Source organism: Tamandua tetradactyla, chromosome 12, assembly GCF_023851605.1.
Source record: "Tamandua tetradactyla isolate mTamTet1 chromosome 12, mTamTet1.pri, whole genome shotgun sequence".
NCBI classification, from domain to species: domain Eukaryota; kingdom Metazoa; phylum Chordata; class Mammalia; order Pilosa; family Myrmecophagidae; genus Tamandua; species Tamandua tetradactyla.
This window is the reverse complement of record NC_135338.1, coordinates 81,821,717-81,841,626: the sequence shown is the minus strand read 5'-3', so window position 1 is coordinate 81,841,626 and position 19,910 is coordinate 81,821,717. Positions and strand designations below refer to the sequence as shown.

At 36.9% G+C, this 19,910-nt stretch overlaps 1 protein-coding gene and 1 pseudogene across 2 annotated transcripts in view; one reads left to right on the top strand and one right to left on the bottom strand.

Moving 5' to 3' along the window:
* ENTREP2 (endosomal transmembrane epsin interactor 2) overlaps positions 1-19,910 on the top strand; it is a 512,187-nt gene that overhangs the window by 332,401 nt on the left and 159,876 nt on the right. The window lies entirely within an intron of this gene.
* LOC143652412 (AP-2 complex subunit sigma pseudogene) lies at positions 831-19,909 on the bottom strand (annotated as a pseudogene). The gene is made up of 2 exons (XR_013160645.1): positions 19,636-19,909; positions 831-2,957 (listed from the first exon to the last, which is right to left on the bottom strand). The product of XR_013160645.1 is annotated as an AP-2 complex subunit sigma pseudogene (transcript).

Sequence of the window (19,910 nt, the reverse complement as noted above, 5' to 3'; positions counted from 1 at the left end):
TGGAGAGAGTAGCACCTTTATATGGAGACCTCCATTTGTTCTAGAAGAAGTCATAGTTTTTCTGTCACTTAAAGAAAAATAGAGCCAAGATATTTAAGAAAGTCATTGTTTTACCACCAGATGGCCTGGAAAACTCAGGATGTTTCACATACCAACACTTAGGAAATACTGAGCTAAATAGCTTTTTAAAGAACTACTACTTTCAGGATGAACCTTCTATTTTCTTTTCAACATGGGTGTATGATTTTGGGTTCAGAACTCTGTTTCATATAATGCTGTTTTACAACTGGGAACTGAAATCTCACCAGTGAAGGACCTTCCCCTAGGACTCAGAGAAGTTGATGGCAGAGTAAAGATGAAATTGTGTTTCCTAATCCATGAGGCATCTTTTAAAGATGTTCATCAACTGCCTGAAAACATATAAACATGCTATGAGGTAGTGACTGAAATAATTATTTCAACAGTAGACTTTCCTGCATCTTAGTCTGATTTGCCTTTTTAATTAAAAGTCTTTTTGCTGTTAATTCAGAAAGTTTGGGCACCCTAACTACATCCATTTGATGGTTCCTGTTATTATTTTATTAGTGTTCTTTTCTGCCTGATCTCTTTATACTTCAAAGGGAGCATCTTCTCAGAGATTTTCAGCTTGGCCTTTTACAAGTTCTTTATTTCAACAGCTTTATTGAGATATAATGAGAATACCATAAAGTTCAAGTATATAGCATATACAATTCAATGGTTTTTAGTGTTTTTACAGTTGTGTAACATCATCACAATCTAATTTTATAACATTTTCATCACTCCTGAAAAGAAACTTTGTACCCATTAACCATCACTCCCCATCTACCTGCCTCCCCACCCACTCATAGCTCTAGGCAACCACTAATCTTTCTGTTTCTACAGATTTGCCTATTCTAGACATTTCATATGAATGGTATTAAACAATATAGTTTTTGTGAGTGACTTCTTTCACTTAGCATATGATTTTTGTTGTTTATGTTTGTTTGTTGGTGGGGACTAGCTTCCAACCCACAGCTGGACCCAGAGGGCATGGGGTACAGCCTCCTCCCCTTTGGCCCAGACCCAGCTGATCTCTTTCTCCTGGACAGGTGAGGGAAGGGGCTGCTGGAGGTGGGCACCAGGCTTGGGAAGGGGAAGTAAGCAGGATAGTCTGGGGAGTTCCTCTGCCCTCATTCCAGAGTGCAGCAGCTGTTTTAGCCCTTTCTTCTGACTGGTCTCATGGATCTCTCAGGACTGGAACACCTTCCTTACAACTGTGTAAATCTTATAAAAGTTGAATACCAGGACCGACTCAGGCATCATGGAAATATCCATTTAAGACTTCCATAGAGTTGTGGATGGCCTCCAGATAATCCAGGTTGTTATCCAGGCAGATGGTAAGTAGAGGCCATGTAGTTGCAGAAGTAGAGGTCAGTACGGCATTGGTAAATGATCTGTAAGCTCTGGAGCTCCACAAAGCTGGTGTGTTTGGCATTTTGGATGCCCTTCCTCAATCAATTTCTTTTTCTCATCATCACCAAGCTTGTACCATTTAGCCAGCTGCTGTCTTGCCTGCCCAGTTCTGGATGAGTATAAAGCAGATTATAGTGACACCTGTCTGGATCCTGTGGCCCTGCCCTGGGACTATTAGACAGCTCTGGCTGCAATTGGGAGCCCCTAACATGTTTTTGAGGTTCATCCATATTGTAGTATTTATCACTACTTCATTCCTTTTTATGGAGGAATAATATTATATTACATGGATATACCATACATTTTCTTTATCCATCCATCCGTTGATGGGCATTTGGGTTGTTTCTACCTTTCGGCTACTCTGAATAATACTTCAATGAGCATTCATGTACAAGTTTCTGTTTGAATAACTGTCTTTCATTCTTTAGTGTAGAATTGCTGGGTCATATGTTAATTCTATGTTTAACTTATTGAGGAACTGCCAAACTGCTTTCCACTGACGCTGTACATTTTCCATTCCTACCAGCAATGTATGGGTTCCCTTTCCTAAACATCCTTGCCAACACATGATACTGCCTTTTTTAATTATAGCTATCTGGTGAATGTGAACTGGTATCGTGTTCTGATTTACATTTACCTGAAGACTAACAATGTACGACATCTTTTCATGTGCTTATCAGCCATTTTTGTATCTGTAGAGGCATGTCTAGTTAAATCTTTTGTCCTATTTAAAAACTGTGTTTTTTTATTACTGAGTTATAAGAACTGTTAATATATTATGTGGGTAAGTCCCCTTATCAGATATATATTTGCAAATATTTTCTCACCATCTTTGGGTTGTCTTTTCACATCATGAGTTTCCTGGGACACACAAGTTTTTAATTTTGATGAATCCAACTTATCAGTCTTCTCTTTCATCACTTATGCTTTGGTTTTGGATCTAAGAGATCATTGCCTAGTCTGTGCTTACAAAGATTTACTCCTATATTTTCTTCTAAGGGTTCTATAGTTTCAGCTCTTACATGATCCACTTTGAGGTTATTTTTGTGTATGGTGTGGAGGTTCAAATTCATTATTTTGCCTGCACCTATCTAGTTATCTCCACACCAAGAATACTGGATGTCTATTTTTTCATCCATTAAATTGTTTTGGCTCTTTATCAAAAGTCAGCTGGTCTTAAATGTTGGGGTTTATTTCTGAACTCTCAGTTCTATTCATTGATCTATTTGGCTATCCTTATGCTAATATCACACTGCCTCAATTACTATTTAGTGTTTTAGTGAGTTTTAAAATTGCAAAATGTGTCCTGCAACCTTGTTTTTCCTTTCCAAGTTTTTTTAAATTTACATATATATATATTTTAAACAAACACTTCCCTTTTCTCCTCACCTTATTCCCGTAGTATGATGATCAAGTTCGTGTGTCAGCATGGCCAGGTGATAGTGCCCAGTTGTCTGGTCAGGCAAGCACTGGTCTACCTGTTGCTGTGAGGACATTTCATGGACTTAAATCATGAGCATGTTGGCTGCATCCACAGCTGATTATATCTGAAATCAGCTAAGGGGAGTGTCTTCTGCAATGAGATGGAAGGCCCACCCTCTGCCTTTGGGGCAGATTCACCCTCTCCATGTACTTCGGTGGGTCTGCTCTCCTGGACCAAGGTTTCTTGACTTCAGACCTCCGCCTCCATGGTTCTGCCTCTGAAAACATTTTACCTTTACTTTGTCCCTTTTCTGAGCCTTTTAGTACAGACTGGTAGCAGTTCATTTATACAGATCCCAAAACACTCTTGTTGGCTTTCTATGTAGTAGGAAAGGATTATGCCCATTAGACAGGAGTTTCCACAAATCCTTCCTGGATAACTTCATCTCCAATCCTGACTTTTCTGAAATAGCTGAATAGTTCCACATTTGGTTAAATCCTCACTAGAGCACTACTCTCTGGTGTCTCCCTTCCTGGAAGCCCAGAATTTTCCAGAACATCAATTTCTGGTTTCTTTGTACCCAAGAGTTCAGTTCTCAGCTTATCTCTTTCTTTCTTTTTGCATTTTGCTATAAGCTGCAAGGAGAAACCAGGCTGCACTTTCCATATTTAATTTGGAAATCTCTTCTTCTAAATATCCAAGTTCATAGATTTTAAAATCTGCTTTCCTTCCAGTTTGCATTAACTAATGTGCCTCATTTCTTTCTAAGGCCATATCAGAAGTATGCTCTAAAGAGTCCACATTTCTAACAACAGTCTCTTCAAAGCATTCTAGACCTTTTCTATCAAGCTCCTCACAATTCTTCCAGGATCTTCCCCTTGTCCATTTAAAAAGCTATTCCAACACACTTGGTATTTCCAAACCACAGCAGCACCTTACTTCTCTGGTACCAAATCTGTGTTAGTTTGTAAGCTGTCGGAATGTGATATGCCAGAACTGGGATGGCTTTTATAAAAGGGGATTTAGTAAGTTACAAGCTCACAGTTCTAAAGAAGTGAAAGTATCCAAATTAAGGCACCAACAAGAGGATACCTTAATCCAAGGAAGGTCCATGGGTTAGGAGCACCTTTGCCAGCTGTATAGTCACATGGCTGGCATTTGCCTCTCCAGGTTCTGGCTTGCTTAACATCACATGGTGACATCTGCTATGCTCCAAGCATCTCCACACATCCATGTCTCTGTTCTTCATGTGTCTGCATGTGTGTCAGCTATGCTGTGAAGTTTCTGTTGGCTCTGAGGCCTCTGTCGTTTCTCTAGGGTCTGTTCTGAAGTTTCTGTTGGCTCTGTTGTTTCTGTCACTTCTGTCTGCTCTGGCTCTCTCTCTAAAATGTTTCCTCTTTTAAAGGATTCCAGTAAGCTAATCAAGACCACCTGAAATGGGTGGTGTCACATCTCCATCTAATTAAAGTTAATATCCACAATTGGGTGTGTCATATCTCCCTGGAGAAAATCTAATCAAAGATTTCAATCTATATTGAATAGTATTGAATCAGGATTAAAAGAAATGACTGCTCCCACAAGATTGGATCAGATTAAAACATGGCCTTTATAGGGTACATAATAATACTTTCCAACTGGTACACCTGGTACCCTCTAATCTGCTGTCTCTGTGAATTTGCTATTTGTTTTAATTTCTTATGTGATAAATAACTTTTGTCTTTATGTGCCTTTCTTATTTCACTGAGCATGTTTTCAGGGTTCTTCCACATTGCAGCATGTCTCTCATAATTCCATTCTTCCTTATATATAATATTCCATTTTGAATATGTATCACATTTTGTTTATCCACTCATTTACTGATGGATATTTGGGCTCATCCTACCTTTTGGCTACTATGAATAATGCTGCTACAAATATTGGTGTACAAGTATCTGTTTGAAGATGTTTTCACTTTCTTTGGGTGTATTCCTAAAAGTAGAATTCCTGATATATTTAACTTTTTGAGGCACTGTCATATTGCTTTCCAGTGGCTTTGACATTTTACATTCCCATCAACAATGCAGTAGAGTTCCAATTTGTATGTCTATCATACAAATGCAGTAGAGTTCCAATTTGTCCACATCCTAACATTTATTTTGTTTTTTTATATTAATAATAGCCATTGTTGTAGATGTGAAATAGTATCTCAATTTGATTTTGAATCGCATTTCCCTATGGCTAATGATGCTGAGCATCTTTTCATGTGTTTATTGGCCATTTATATATCTTCTTTGGCACTACTCAAGTCCTTTTCTCATTTTTTAATTGGATTGTTTATATTTTTGTTGTTGCATTATAAGTTATTTTACAATAAGTCCTTATCTGATGTATGGTTTGAAACTATTTTCTCCCATTCTGTAGGTTATCTTTTCACTTTTTAAATAATTTACTTTGCTGTTGAAAAGTTTTTAATTTTGTTGAAATCAAATTTATTATTTCTTTTGTTACTTGTGCTTTATGCTATCATATCTAAGAATCCATTCCTGAATTCCAGGTTATGAAATTTGCCCATATGTTATATCTTAAGAGCTTCATAGTTTTAACTCTTGTATTTAGGTCCTTTGAATTGGTTTTAGTATATAGTTTAAGGTAGAGGTCTAACTTCATCATTCTGCAGATAGATACTCAGTTTTGCCAAAGCCATTTGTTGAAGAAACTGTTTTTTCCAGTTCATGTATTTACACCCTCTTCAAAAATCAGTTGGCTATGGATATGTCTCTTTCTGTTCTTTCAATGGTTTCCTTGACCTATATGTCTATATGTCAGTATCACACTGTCTTAATTACTGTAGCTTTGTTATACATGAAATCAGCTGTGAGTTCTCCAACAGTTCTTTTGCAAGAACCCTTGCAGTACCATATGAATTTGAGGATCTGAGCAGTACCATATGAATTTGAGGATTGGTTTTTCCATTTCTGCAAAAAAATCAACTAGAAATTTGACAGGGACTGTACTGTATTTGTCTATTTCTTTGGGTAATAGTGACATATTAACAATAATGTTTCTTGACAGGAGTTGTACTGGATTTGTCTATTTCTTTGGGTAATATTGACATATTAACAATAATGCCTCTTCCAATTCATGTACATGGGAAGTCATGCCATTTGTTTAGTTCCTTAATTTCCTTCAGCAATGTTTTGTAGTTTTCAGTATGCAACTCTTTGTATCCTTGGTTAAATTTATTTATAGGTATTTTATTTTTGTAGGTGCTGTATTATTTTATTAAGCTGCCAGAATGCAATATATCAGAAACAGGAATGGCTTTTAAAAAGAAAATTTATTAAGTCACAAGTTTACAGTACTAAACCTATAAAAATGTCCAAACTAAGGCATCCAGGACAACAGAACTGAATTCAAGAAAGGCTGATGGGTCTGGAACACCTCCATCAGCTGGTAAGGCACATGGCTGGCATCTGCTTGCCCCTTACTCCTGAGCTCCATTGCTTTCAGCCTCTGTTCCTGTGGGGATTCCTTGCTTCGCTTCTCTGGGGCTGGCTTTCATCTCTTGGCTTTTTTTTTTCCCCAGATTTTAATTCTAGCTGTTATTTTATCTTGTAATTTTACTTTCTTCTGCATGCTTGCAATACCACGTTTTAAAGGAATTTTACTAAGATTTTGATCTGAAAGGCTAGCCGATAGATTTAAAAAAAAAAAAAAAAAAACAAAAAAAAAAAACTAGTTTTCCTGGAAAACCAGACAGCAGAAAGAGGCTCTGGATTATAAATATTTTTCTCTCAGAAAGCTGGCATTCCTAAGGGAGTCAGATTCCTCTTGGATAGAAATGCCTTCATGTTTCCAGGGCCTGTCTAATGTTAGAAACTGCTAAGCTGGGGTTATCCTTCTGAGCTCCCACACCCGTGATGACAGCTGGCACACTCTCCTTCCCACCAGCCAACATTTCTCTAACATAGCTTTTTCTTGTCTGAGGTCCACCACAAAGGAAAGGGGACAGGTTTCTTGCATTTTACCACTGGGGTATCTCCTGCTTTTGGCCATCCTCCATCCACTGGTTCATCGACTGGGTACAGAGCCTCCCAGTGATATGGTACTTGTTTTTTTTTTTTTGGCTCTCTCCATGTTCTTGCTTGTTTAACATCTCATGGGGAGGTACATGGCAATGTCTGCTGAGCTCCAGGCATGTCCAAACATCTGTGTCTCTGTCCGGTCTCTCCAAAACATCTCCTCTTTTAAAGGACTCCAGTAAACTAATCAAGATCCACTCTGAATGGGCAGAGTAACGTCTCCAGCCACTCAGTCACCCACAACTAGGCGTGTCATGTTTCCATGGAGATATCTAATCAAAAGTTACCACCCTACAGTGTTGAATCAGGATTAAAAGAAACAGCTACCTTCACAAGATTGAATCAAGATCAAAACATGGCTTTTCTGGGGTGCACAATACTTTCCAACTGGCATAGATGCTACTGTCAATTGAATTGTTTTCTTAATTTCCCCTTTTGATTTGTTTATTGCTAGTGTATAGGAACATGTGATTTGTGTGTATACTGATCTTTGCTGAAGTATTTATTAGTTGTAATAGTTTTCTTGTGGATTCCTTTGGATTTTCTATATAAGAGCATGCCCTCTGTGAAAAGAGGTAGTTTTACCACTTATTTTTCTTGCCTCATAGCTCTGGCAAGAACTTCTACTCCAGTATTGAATAGCAGTGGTGAAAATGGGCATCCTTGTTTCATTCCTTAAAGCCTTGTGAGAAGGCTCTAAGTCTTTCATTATTATGATATTAGTTTTGGGTTTTAACTTAACTATGTTGAGAAAGTTCCCTTCTATTCTATTTGAGTGTTTTTTATCAAGAAGTGGTGCTGGATTTTACTGAAGCCCTTTTCTGAATCTTTTGAGATAATTGTAGTTTTTTTTCCTCTTCATTCTATTTATGTAGTTCATTACATGGATTGCCTTTTATATGCTGAAAAGCAAAATAACCTTGCATTCCGGAATCAATCTCATTTGGTCATGCTGTATAATAATTTTAATATGCTGTTGGATTCATTTTGCTAAGATTTTTTAAAGGGTTTTTGCATCTATAGTCAATAAGGAAAACTGATCTGTAAGTTTCTACTCATGATATCACAAGTAATGATGGCCTCATAAAATGAATTAGGAAGTATTTCTTCCTCTCGAATTCTTTGGAACAGTTTTAAAAGGACTTGTGATAATTCTTTAAATGTTTGTTAGAATTGACCAGTGAATCCATCTGGTCCTGAGCTTTGTGGAAGAGTTTTGATTATTGATTCAATCTCCACACTTTTTATACTTTCTCAGGTTTTCTAATTATTATTGAGTCAATTTGGGTAATTTGTCTATTTCTAGAATTTTTTCCCCATTTCTTCTAGATTATCTAGTTTGTTGACATACAATTGTTCATAATGTTCTCATAATCCTTTGGTTTCTATAAGGTCAGTAATGACTGCAACATTTTCCTTTCTGACCTTAGTTATTTGTATATTTTCTCTTTTTTTTTTTGTCATTCTAGATAAAGGCTTTTCAATTTTATTGCTCTTCCCCTCCCCCCAATTTTTATTTCTGCTCAAGCTGAACAATTTCAACAGTCTTATCTTAAAGTTCACTATTCATTTTCTCTGCCTCCTCCAATCTGCTGTTGAACCCCTCTACTGAATTTTTCACTTCATTTATTGTATTTTTCAGTTCCAGAATTTCTTCTTGGTTCTTCTTTATAATACCTCTCTCATTATGGAAAATCTCATTTTGTTTATATATTGTTTTTCTGACTTCCTTTAATTATTTGTTCATGTTTTTTCCTTTCGTTCATTCATTCTATTTAAGAGAGCTCTTGGATCTTTGATTACTAACTCCAAAAAGACTGAAATTCCTCTGTTATACTTTGATAAATTATTTTTTTTCCTGTGAGTGAGGCATACTTGCTTGTTGCCTTGTGTGTTTTGTAATTTTTAAATTGAGAACTGGACATTCTGAGTATTATGTTGTGGTCATTCCAGGATCTACTTCTCACACTCCAGTCCACCACAGCAAAAACAAGAAGAGAAAATAAAAGCAAATAGGGAGGAAAGTAAAAGCTACAGACAAAACAAACAGTAAAAACAACAAAACAAAACCTAGGGAAAAAAAACAACAACAAAGGTTCATTGCCGTGCCAAGTCTCTTGTTATGAGCCACTGATATGCTGGAAGCTGCTGCTGTTGAGTCCAAAACCTAGGCAAGCAGCCCTGCTATTTTCCTCGGGGATCTGACAGACCTAAAAACACAAAAAAGAAACAAAGTTGCCAATCAACAAACAACCCACACATACACAGAAAAGAGGTACACAGGCTCTTTACATAGATTCTAGTATAAGGCCAGAAGATAATACTGCTGGGAACTCCAAGTCCAAATCAAGGATCCAGCAGATTAAACATGAGAAATATTTAAAAACAAAACAAAACCCAACCACAGAAAAGATGTACTGGCTCTTTAAGTGCTTGTAGATCTTGGTTTGAGGCTAGAAGCCTCTGCTACACAGAGGGCTGAAACCAAGGCCAGCCAGATGCTGGCCCTTTAGAATTCCCCAGACCAATCTTGACTCAAACCACAGCTTTCGGAGTAGGTTCCTCTGCCAGGTTTGGTCCCAAGTGGCTTCTCTTGGAGTCCAGGTTTAGAAGAGCCATTTCTGCAGCTGCTGCCAAGGGGCTGATCACTGGTTCCTGTTTTCACTTATAAATGCTGACTTGTCAGCAGCCTCTTGCTTCCTCTGACTCTCCTTTAATTGTTTCAGATGTCCACATTTGTTCCAGAGTTACCACCTATTTAATTCCAATCTTTTGCCAGGTTATTTATTTTTTAGTTTAGGGAGTAATTGTAAAACTTCCTACTCCAACATCTTGCTTCAACATTCTTTTGGCTCTTCTGGGTCTCTTGCATCTCCATATGAATTTTAAAATCAGTTTGTCAATTTCCGCATAAGTTCCACTGGGATTTTGATAGGGATTGTGTTGGGTCTATAGAGCAATTTGGGGTATATTATCATCTTAAGAGTATTAGGTCTTCTCATCCATGAACACAGGATGTCTTTTCATTTATCTGTATCTCCTTAATTTCTCTCATCAATGATTTCAGTTTCCAAGACTTAAACATTTCTTGGGAAACATATTCCCAAATACTTTCTTTTTGTAAATGGGAAGGTTTCCTTAATTTCAACTTTGGATTATTAATGTATAAAAATATGGTTGATTTTTAGTAAATTGCCCTTGTATTCTACAACCTTGTTGGACTCACTTATTAGTTCTTATGGTATTTGGTGTATTCCATGTCATTTTCTATATGCAAGGTCATGCTATCTGTGAGATAGTTTTACTTTTTCCTTTTCAATTAAGATATCTTTTATTTCATTTTCTTGCCTCATTTACTTGGCTAGACCCTCTAGTACAATACTGAAGAGTTCTGAGAATGAACAACCTTTTCTTGTTCTTTATCTTAGAGGGACATCATTCACTCTTTTCCATTATGATATTATAGGTTTTTTGTTTGTTTGTTTTTATCCTTTATTAGGTTGAGGATATTCCTTTCTAATTCTAGTTTGTTGAATGCTTTTGTCAGGAAAGCTTGTTAGATTTTTGTCAAATGATTTTTCTGCATTGATTGAAATAAATTTTTTGGTCTTTATTCTCTTAATATGGTACCTCGGTTTGTCAGGCCTGCTATGACATATACCAAATATTGGGTTGGCTTTATCTCATAGTTTCAGCACTAGAAGTCTGAGTTCAAGGTCTTAATCAGTTATGTTTTCTTCTGAAGCCTATAGCATCCATTCTGGGGCTATCTTACTGCAGTCCTTGGAGTTCCTTGGCTTGTATCTCTGCCTCATCACAAGGCTTCTCCTTCAGGCTTCTACTTATCCTGCTCAGTTGTCTATGTCTCTTTGTAGATTTCCTCTCCTTATAAGAACTTCAGCCATATGGATTAAGGTCTACCATTATTCAGTTTTGCTCATTTAAATAGGATCTTCAAATATCCTATTCACAAATGAGTCCATACCTTAACTAATAATATCTTCAGAGGTCCTAGTAACAAATGGATTTATGTGTCTTTCGTGGGGTATGTGGTTCAATCCACAATATATGGTGTATTACATTACTTATTTTTTTTTTTTTATTAACGGAAAGAAAAAAAAAGAAATTAACACAACATTTAGAAATCATACCATTCTACATATGCACTCAGTAATTCTTAACATCATCACATAGATGCATGATCATTGTTTCTTAGTACATTTGCATCGGTTTAGAGGAACTAGCAATACAACAGAAAAAAATATAAAATGTTAATATAAAGAAAAGAAATAAAAGTAGTAGTAATAGTAAAAAACAACAACAACAAACAAACCAACAAGCAAACAAAAACAAAAAAAACCCTATAGCTCAGATGCAGCTTCATTCAGTATTTTAACATGATTACTTTACAATTAGGTATTATTGTGCTGTCCATTTTTAAGTTTTTGTATCTAGTCCTGTTGGACAGTCTGTATCCCTTCAGCTTCAATTACCCATTGTCTTACCCTGTTTCTAACTCCTGCTGAACTCTGTTACCAATGACATATTTCAAGTTTATTCTCGAATGTCCGTTCACATCAGTGGGACCATACAGTATTTGTCCTTTAGTTTTTGGCTGGATTCACTCAGCATAATATTCTCTAGGTCCATCCATGTTATTACATGGTTCATAAGTTTATCTTGTCTTAAAGCTGCATAATATTCCATCGTATGTATATACCACAGTTTGTTTAGCCACTCTTCTGTTGATGGAGATTTTGGCTGTTTCCATCTCTTTGCAATTGTAAATAACGCTGCTATAAACATTGGTGTGCAAATGTCCGTTTGTGTCTTTGCCCTTAAGTCCTTTGAGTAGATACCTAGCAATGGTATTGCTGGGTCGTATGGCAATTCTATATTCAGCTTTTTGAGGAACCGCCAAACTGCCTTCCACAGTGGTTGCACCCTTTGACATTCCCACCAACAGTGGATAAGTGTGCCTCTTTCTCCGCATCCTCTCCAGCACTTGTCATTTTCTGTTTTGTTGATAATGGCCATTCTGGTGGGTGTGAGATGATATCTCATTGTGGTTTTGATTTGCATTTCTCTAATGGCCAGGGACATTGAGCATCTCTTCATGTGCCTCTTGGCCATCCGTATTTCTTCTTCTGGTAGGTGTCTGTTTAAGTCTTTTTCCCATTTTGTAATTGGGTTGGCTGTCTTTTTGTTGTTGAGTTGAATAATCTCTTTATAAATTCTGGATACTAGACCTTTATCTGATATGTCGTTTCCAAATATTGTCTCCCATTGTGTAGGCTGTCTTTCTACTTTCTTGATGAAGTTCTCTGATGCACAAAAGTGTTTAATTTTGAGGAGCTCCCATTTATTTATTTCCTTCTTCAGTGTTCTTGCTTTAGGTTTAAGGTCCATAAAACCGCCTCCAGTTGTAAGATCCATAAGATATCTCCCAACATTTTCCTCTAACTGTTTTATGGTCTTAGACCTAATGTTTAGATCTTTGATCCATTTTGAGTTAATTTTTGTATAGGGTGTGAGAGATGGGTCTTCTTTCATTCTTTTGCATATGGATATCCAGTTCTCTAGGCACCATTTATTGAAGAGACTGTTCTGACCCAGGTGAGTTGGCTTGACTGCCTTATCAAAGATCAGATGTCCATAGATGAGAGGGTCTATATCTGAGCACTCTATTCGATTCCATTGGTCGATATATCTATCTTTATGCCAATACCATGCTGTTTTGACCACTGTGGCTTCATAATATGCCTTAAAGTCAGGCAGCGCGAGACCTCCAGCTTCGTTTTTTTTCCTCAAGATGCTTTTAGCAATTCGGGGTACCCTGCCCTTCCAGATAAATTTGCTTATTGGTTTTTCTATTTCTGAAAAATAAGTTGTTGGGATTTTGATTGGTATTGCATTGAATCTGTAAATCAATTTAGGTAGGATTGACATCTTAACTATATTTAGTCTTCCAATCCATGAACACGGTATGCCCTTCCATCTATTTAGGTCTTCTGTGATTTCTTGTAACAGTTTTTTGTAGTTTTCTTTATATAGGTTTTTTGTCTCTTTGGTTAAATTTATTCCTAGGTATTTTATTCTTTTAGTTGCGATTGTAAATGGGATTCGTTTCTTGATTTCCGCCTCAGCTTGTTCATTACTAGTGTATAGAAAAGCTACAGATTTTTGAATGTTGATCTTGTAGCCTGCTACTTTGCTGTACTCATTTATTAGCTCTAGTAATTTTGTTGTGGATTTTTCTGGGTTTTCTACATATAGTATCATATCGTCTGCAAACAGTGATAGTTTTACTTCTTCCTTTCCAATTTTGATGCCTTGTATTTCTTTTTCTTGCCTAATTGCTCTGGCTAGAACTTCCAACACAATGTTGAATAATAGTGGTGATAGTGGACATCCTTGTCTTGTTCCTGATCTTAGGGGGAAAGTTTTCAATTTTTCCCCATTGAGGATGATATTAGCTGTGGGTTTTTCATATATTCCCTCTATCATTTTAAGGAAGTTCCCTTGTATTCCTATCTTTTGAAGTGTTTTCAGCATTACTTATTTTTTTTTATTTTCAACATTTATAATCTTGAATTCCTGAAATAAATCCCATTGCTAATGGTGTATAATAATTCTTTTTATATTTTGTTGGGTTTGATTTGTTATTATTTTGGTGAGGATTTTTGCCTTTGTATTCATAAAGGATATTGGTCTGCTGTTTACTGTGATATTTTTTTCTAGTTTTGGTAACAAGATCATCCTCAACTCACAGAAAGTGTTGGAATATTTTTTTTTCATCTTCAATTTTCTGGAAGAGTTTTTAAAGGGGTGGTGTTAACTATGTGGTAGAACTCACCAAGAAATTCACGTGGGCTTAGGTTTTTTCCTTTGGGGGAAATTTTAATAGTACTAATTTAATCTCTTTGTTATAGTTCTATTCAGATTTTATTTCTTCTAGAACAAGTTTCATTAAAATGTATTTCCAGTAACTTTTACTTTCTTTCAATTTATCTAATTTGTTGGTATATGGCTCCAAGCATTCCCTTATAATTGTTTTTTTTTTTATTTTTTTTATTTCTGTAGGGTCAATTTGATGTCCCCTCTTTCATTCCTGATTTTATTAACTTGAATATTCTTTCTTTCTTGGTCACTCTAGCTAAAGTCTTGTCCATTTTATTGTTTCTTCAAACTCGTGGGTCAACTTTAATAAATGTAATTTTTTTCTTATTCACCTGTCAAGGGTTTTGTACTTCATTTCTCTGTAGGTTACATTGTTGGAATCATTGGGAAAGTATTAGAATGGCAAGTGGTAGGAGAACTGCAGTTTCTGGCATGGAAGATTTTGCTCTAAGGGCCACAGTGAATCAAAGGGCACACTATATACACATCTGCTGAGGCACTATGAAGAAGCTTCTTGGAGTCTACCAGGTCTCAGAGGGGGGTAAACTGGTGACTCCAAACCTCAAGGCCTAGCAGCATTTGACCTTCCTGTGAGGCTCCCTCTGAGAGCAATTGGTCAACAGCCTGAGATAGGTTCCTGGAGGAGTATCCTTATCAGGAAGCCAACTATTAAGTTTCTCAGAAGGGATATATAGGCTTCTGCTAGCTGTTACCCCACAAATACCACAAAATGCTGGGTTTTTCGAGGCTTGGGGAAGGGACAAGTCCTCTTCTCATCAGGAACCTAAACTCTCACTTGCAGGAGGAAGAAACCCTGTATGCCTTTCTCTTCTACAGCTCCTCCTTGGTGCCCCTGTCCTCTGGGTACACATACCTCTACTCTAAGCTAATAATGTGGAGTCTAAAAGAGAGACGATTCTGTCAACTTTCATAGTGCAGCCAGTAGGGAAATGCTTTAGGTCAAATATGGAGAAAACAGCTACTCTAGATTAGCAGATGCTTTAAAGTAGGTTCTAATGTTCTGAAATTCCTTTCTGTGGGGATTAGGTCATATGTACAGTCTGTATGAAAAAGCACAGCCATTCATGATCTCTCTCCTGCCTTTATTGCCAGCTACTTAAAAGGTACATAAGCACTTCCTCAACCACAGAACACTGCCAAGAAACTTAAAAATTATTTTGTATTCAGATCAATTTAATTACATACAAGTGTGCTTACAGGTAATATTTACCTTGTCCAGCTCCATTTATGTGAAATAAATTCTCATTCCATAGTATACTTTTTCTCCCTACCTAATTGGTTTGGATACCAATTTAGCCACAAATTTTTCAGTTTCAAGTAAGAGGAATCAACTCTATGCAGTTTAAGCAAAAGGAGATTTTACTAGCTCCAGTAACTAGTTATCCTTACAGTCCAACCTTGAACTCTGGATCCAGAGATTCAGATGGCAGCATGAGAAATGTCTCTTCATCTATTAGGTCCTCTTTGAGTTAGCTTTGGAATTTTCTAATAGAACTTAATCATTTTCTTAAGAAGAGCTTTTTGTACTAAATGGTTACAATGCTTTTGGAAAGCAATAATCTAGCCCCAACGCCCCATCCCTTCCACCAGCCAAGGAAAGCTCTGCTTCTGTTTAGAAATGCTTAATTTCATGACGGGCAAAATGTTATTAGGCAGTTTATCATGTCATCTAAGTAGGAAGGATCTTTGCTACAAATAGTAAGCACAAACAAGAGATTGTATTGCCAACATTAAAATATTTGTATTGTTTTCCCTATTTACCCACTAAAATAATCTTTGTCCCCAAGTCCCTTGTTCATATGCTCCATGTTTGTTGTTCCACTTTCTTTCACTGGAAAAGTCAGGGAAGTTGCTCACATATGATAGCCACATACTTATTTTTGCATGGGCAAGCACCCGCATGGCAGGTGACAACTTTGCCTGCTGAGCCACCATGGCCTGCCCCTATTATATGATTTTATCATTGCCTTTCTTCCCCCAAAAGTCCTCACCTACTTTTAGCACTAGGTTGCCTGTTAGAAAAGTTAAAACCTTTCTTGGATCCTGTGAGAAATACCAGCGAATGATGAGGAAAATTCTGTAGAGAATAAGGATGAGTACTTTCTTAGCAGGCATTTGCTACCAAGGAGATGAAATAAAGCATTTAATTAGAGACCTCTAAAGAATTATTGGTGGTAGGTATTTCTTTGTTCAATGCATTTGAAATCTTACCTAGCTTAGTTTTTGCCTCAAAGTATGAAGATTATTAGCAGAAAGTGTTTGAAAATGTATTTCTTTTTTAACATCTCTTTCCTTCACTACCTAAACAAAAAGTCACAAATGACATTCAAACCACATCAAACTGACTGAAAATTTGAATGTGTATAACTGTTATGGCATGATGTCAAGAAAAGTTAAGCTTTGTTGAGAATATATTTACATTTATTTCCCAAGCAAGACAACCTATATTGAATTTATTTTTAAGAGAAAATAATTTTAATAGGAACTTGTTTTTCCCAGACGTTTTTTGATTTTTGTATGAGCACATTTTTAACTGTAGTATCTTTCTCTATATCACTTTGTGTAACCCTCAAATATGTATTGACTACACTGCCAGGCTGTCCTTGGTGCTTGGCAGACCTTTCTTACTTAGTTCCCAAGGCCAGGATCAGAACTCTAAATCTGGAGTATCAGTAGCTTTCTGAATGTCTTAAATGTTTCTAATCTAGGACCATCTGATTCCAAAGCCCTTACTCTTGCAAAGACACCAGGTGTGTTTTCTGCATATCAACATATGGTTAAGAGCACAGGCTCTGGAAGCAGACTGCCTAATTCAGATCCCAGATCCCGGATCTACCACTTAATTGCTGTGGGGCTGCAAACCCCTTATATATCTTCTCTGGGCCTCAGTTTCTTCATTTGTGAGAAGAGGAATACAATAAACGCACATGCCTTATATATTTGTTGCAAAATTAAATGAAGTAATACATGTAAATCACTTGGAATAAGGTCTGATCCAGTTACTTTTGAATTATCATTAGCCATTGTTGTTCTTCATATTTATTATTACTGTGCTGGCTTGAAAGGAAGTATGCCCCCTAAGAAAAGCCATGTTTTAATATAAATCCCATTTCATAAAGGTAGAATAATCTCTATTCAATACTGTATGTTTGAAACTGTAATGAGATTATCTCCCTGGATGATGTGCTTTAGTCAAGAGTGGTTGTTAAACTGGATTAGGGGATGACATGTCTCCACCCATTTGAGTGGGTCTTGATTAGTTTCTGAAGTCCTATAAAAGAGGAGAATGAGAGAGTCAGAGAGCAGAGAATGCTGCAGCACCACGAAGCAGAGTCCACCAGCCAGCGACCTTTGGAGATGAAGAAGGAAAATGCCTCCCGGGGAGCTTCATGAAACAGGAAGCCAGGGGACAAAGCTAGCAGGTGACACCGTATTCGCCATGTGCCCTTCCAGCCGAGAAAGAAGCCCTGACTGTGTTCGCCATGTGCCATCTCACTTGAGAGAGAGACCCTGAACTTCATTGGCCTTCTTGAACCAAGGTATCTTTCCCTGGATGCCTTTGATTGGACATTTCTATAGACTTGTTTTAATTGGGACATTTTCTTGGCCTTAGAACTGTAAACTAGCAACTTATTAAATTCCCCTTTTAAAAAGCCATTCCATTTCTGGTATATTGCATTCTGGCAGCTAACAAACTAGAACAATTACCATTCTCTATATTTATTATTGTGATGATGATTATTATCACCACTGTCATCACAATTTGTTCCCACACATCCATGGTTTCCCATGTCAGTCTGAGGTGGAATGTTGGCTTGGGTTACTCTCTATGCACTGCTTAAAATTCTAACACTATTTGATGCTTGTATTTTCCCACCTGCATTCTTCTAGACAGTGTAGAGCTTGTTTTGTTTGTTTTAATTAGAGATGTGGGCTTAAAGAAAAATCAGGCATAAAATCAGGGTTCCCATGTACCACCCTATTATTAACACCTTGAATTTGTTACAATTCAAAGAATGTTTTTATAATTGTACTATTAACTATAGTCCATCATATACAACACGGTTCACTATGTTATATAACTTTGTTTTTGTTTTAATTTTCATTCCAGTAACATATACACAAACTCCAAATTTCCCCCCTCAACCACATTCAAATATATAAGACTTAAAATCTACTACCTTTTCTCATCCATTTTAAGTAATAAAGATTTGCTGCCTGGGTAAGGATGCTACTGAAGGACCCTGCTGATTTTCACAAGGTCACAGGGGAGTCAGATGGATGGGGCTGCTTGGTAATTTAAATAAAACTTATTAAAAAACACTGAAACCCCAGACTAGTTGTTGAAAATGGCTTTCAACTTTTTATTTTCCATTGTTCCTTTATCTTTTTATTGGTGACATTTTTAAACTTAAGGTACAACTGATCATTCTGTGGAGACCTTTTGCAGAATTCTAGATAGACTGCAGGAGTTTTTTGAACTTGAGTCTGAATTTTAATTTCCAAGTAAATTTTGAAGATTTTTTTTTTCTTGTAAAAAAAAAATGAAGGCATTAATGATGTATTTATTTTTCTTGGTGGTGGGTCTTTCATTAAAGTGAGGATATGTTATTGTGCCTTGTGTAAAACAAAGTTGTTACTCCATGCTTACCAGATTTGTAGCATACTTGTATCACAACATGGAATACCTTTTATACTTAATATTGCAGTTCCAATGCTGTTATCAAATTTCATTTTCATACTGAATTACAAACAAAAAGTCTATGCTAACATTTAATGAAATTTTAATAAGGTTGTTATTTTGAGGTTATTATTCAAATATATTCTGAATTGCTTTCCTTTGAATATATTTTGCATTAAAGAAGAACTCAGTTTGATTTAGATTTTTGTACAGTTTACCCACTTTATAGAGTAGCTTCAAAAAGGCAAAGAGGGGAAATTCATTTTCTTTTGCGAGGTGGTATGATTTTAATTAAGTAATAGCAGCAGACTGCTAATGGTTTAAGTTAATGAAATAGCTCTTTCGGGCTATTCGAGTTGCACAATTAAAAATATATATACAAAGTGCACATATCAAAGATTATGAGGGATAACAGCCCGGGATTCTCTTTTCTTTCTCCTTAAGCTCTAAGGCTGATCTGTATTAAGAATTAAGAAATTCCAGAGTGACATTTTTGTAATTCAGCATCTGTGGTACCCCAAATTAAATGGCAATGTCTTGAGAGAGCATGCTTCTGTTTGTACCATTCCTCTTACCCCATTCCAACTAAAATTGTGGTTGTGGGCCCAAGGCAGTGAACTTGAACCTAGGGGTTCCAAAAGATAAATTGCTTTGAGCAAGCGAAAACCTCGCATTTAAACACGCTGTACGTGGCGGTTTTGTCAGAACTGTCCAGCTGATGCAGTTTAATGTGGAAAATACAAAAACTGAAATAGTGAAAAGGAGGGGTAATTCCCGCTCGCCAAGAAAACCTACCTTCATCAAACATTTTAAAATAAACTCTTGGGGACACGAAAGTTAACTGGGCGATCATAGTTAGGGGAAGGCGTGGCGAAGGAAAGTCTGACTGTCTCCAAATAGAAGTTTTCCGGGTTTTCCTCTTTTTTAAAAAAAATCCACGTTCCCTGTAGAAATAAATGCTTTTCCTTTACTTTTTACAGTCTTCCCTTCTTCTTCACCCTGTTTTTCTCCCATATGCATCCTCTGAGTTCTCGCCACTTAGAAACAGTCCCAATGTAAAAACTCTTAATACTCACTTTCTATAGAACTTGCCTGAGCCTGTTTCAGCTTGAATCTTGCCGCATACTAGTTTAGGAGTTTCGGTGCCAGCTCTCTATTTGTATGGTTTGTTAAGGATAGCACTTAAAATGATTTAAAAACAAACAAACAAAAAAACGAGCTACAGACAGCAAGCCAACTACGCGCGCTCTTCTCTCCCGCCGACGCGCGGCATTCGCGCAGACGCCACGAACGCCACGCCCAAGTTCCGCCAACGTAACAAGAGTTTTCAGTGACGTAAGGCGCGCCCCTC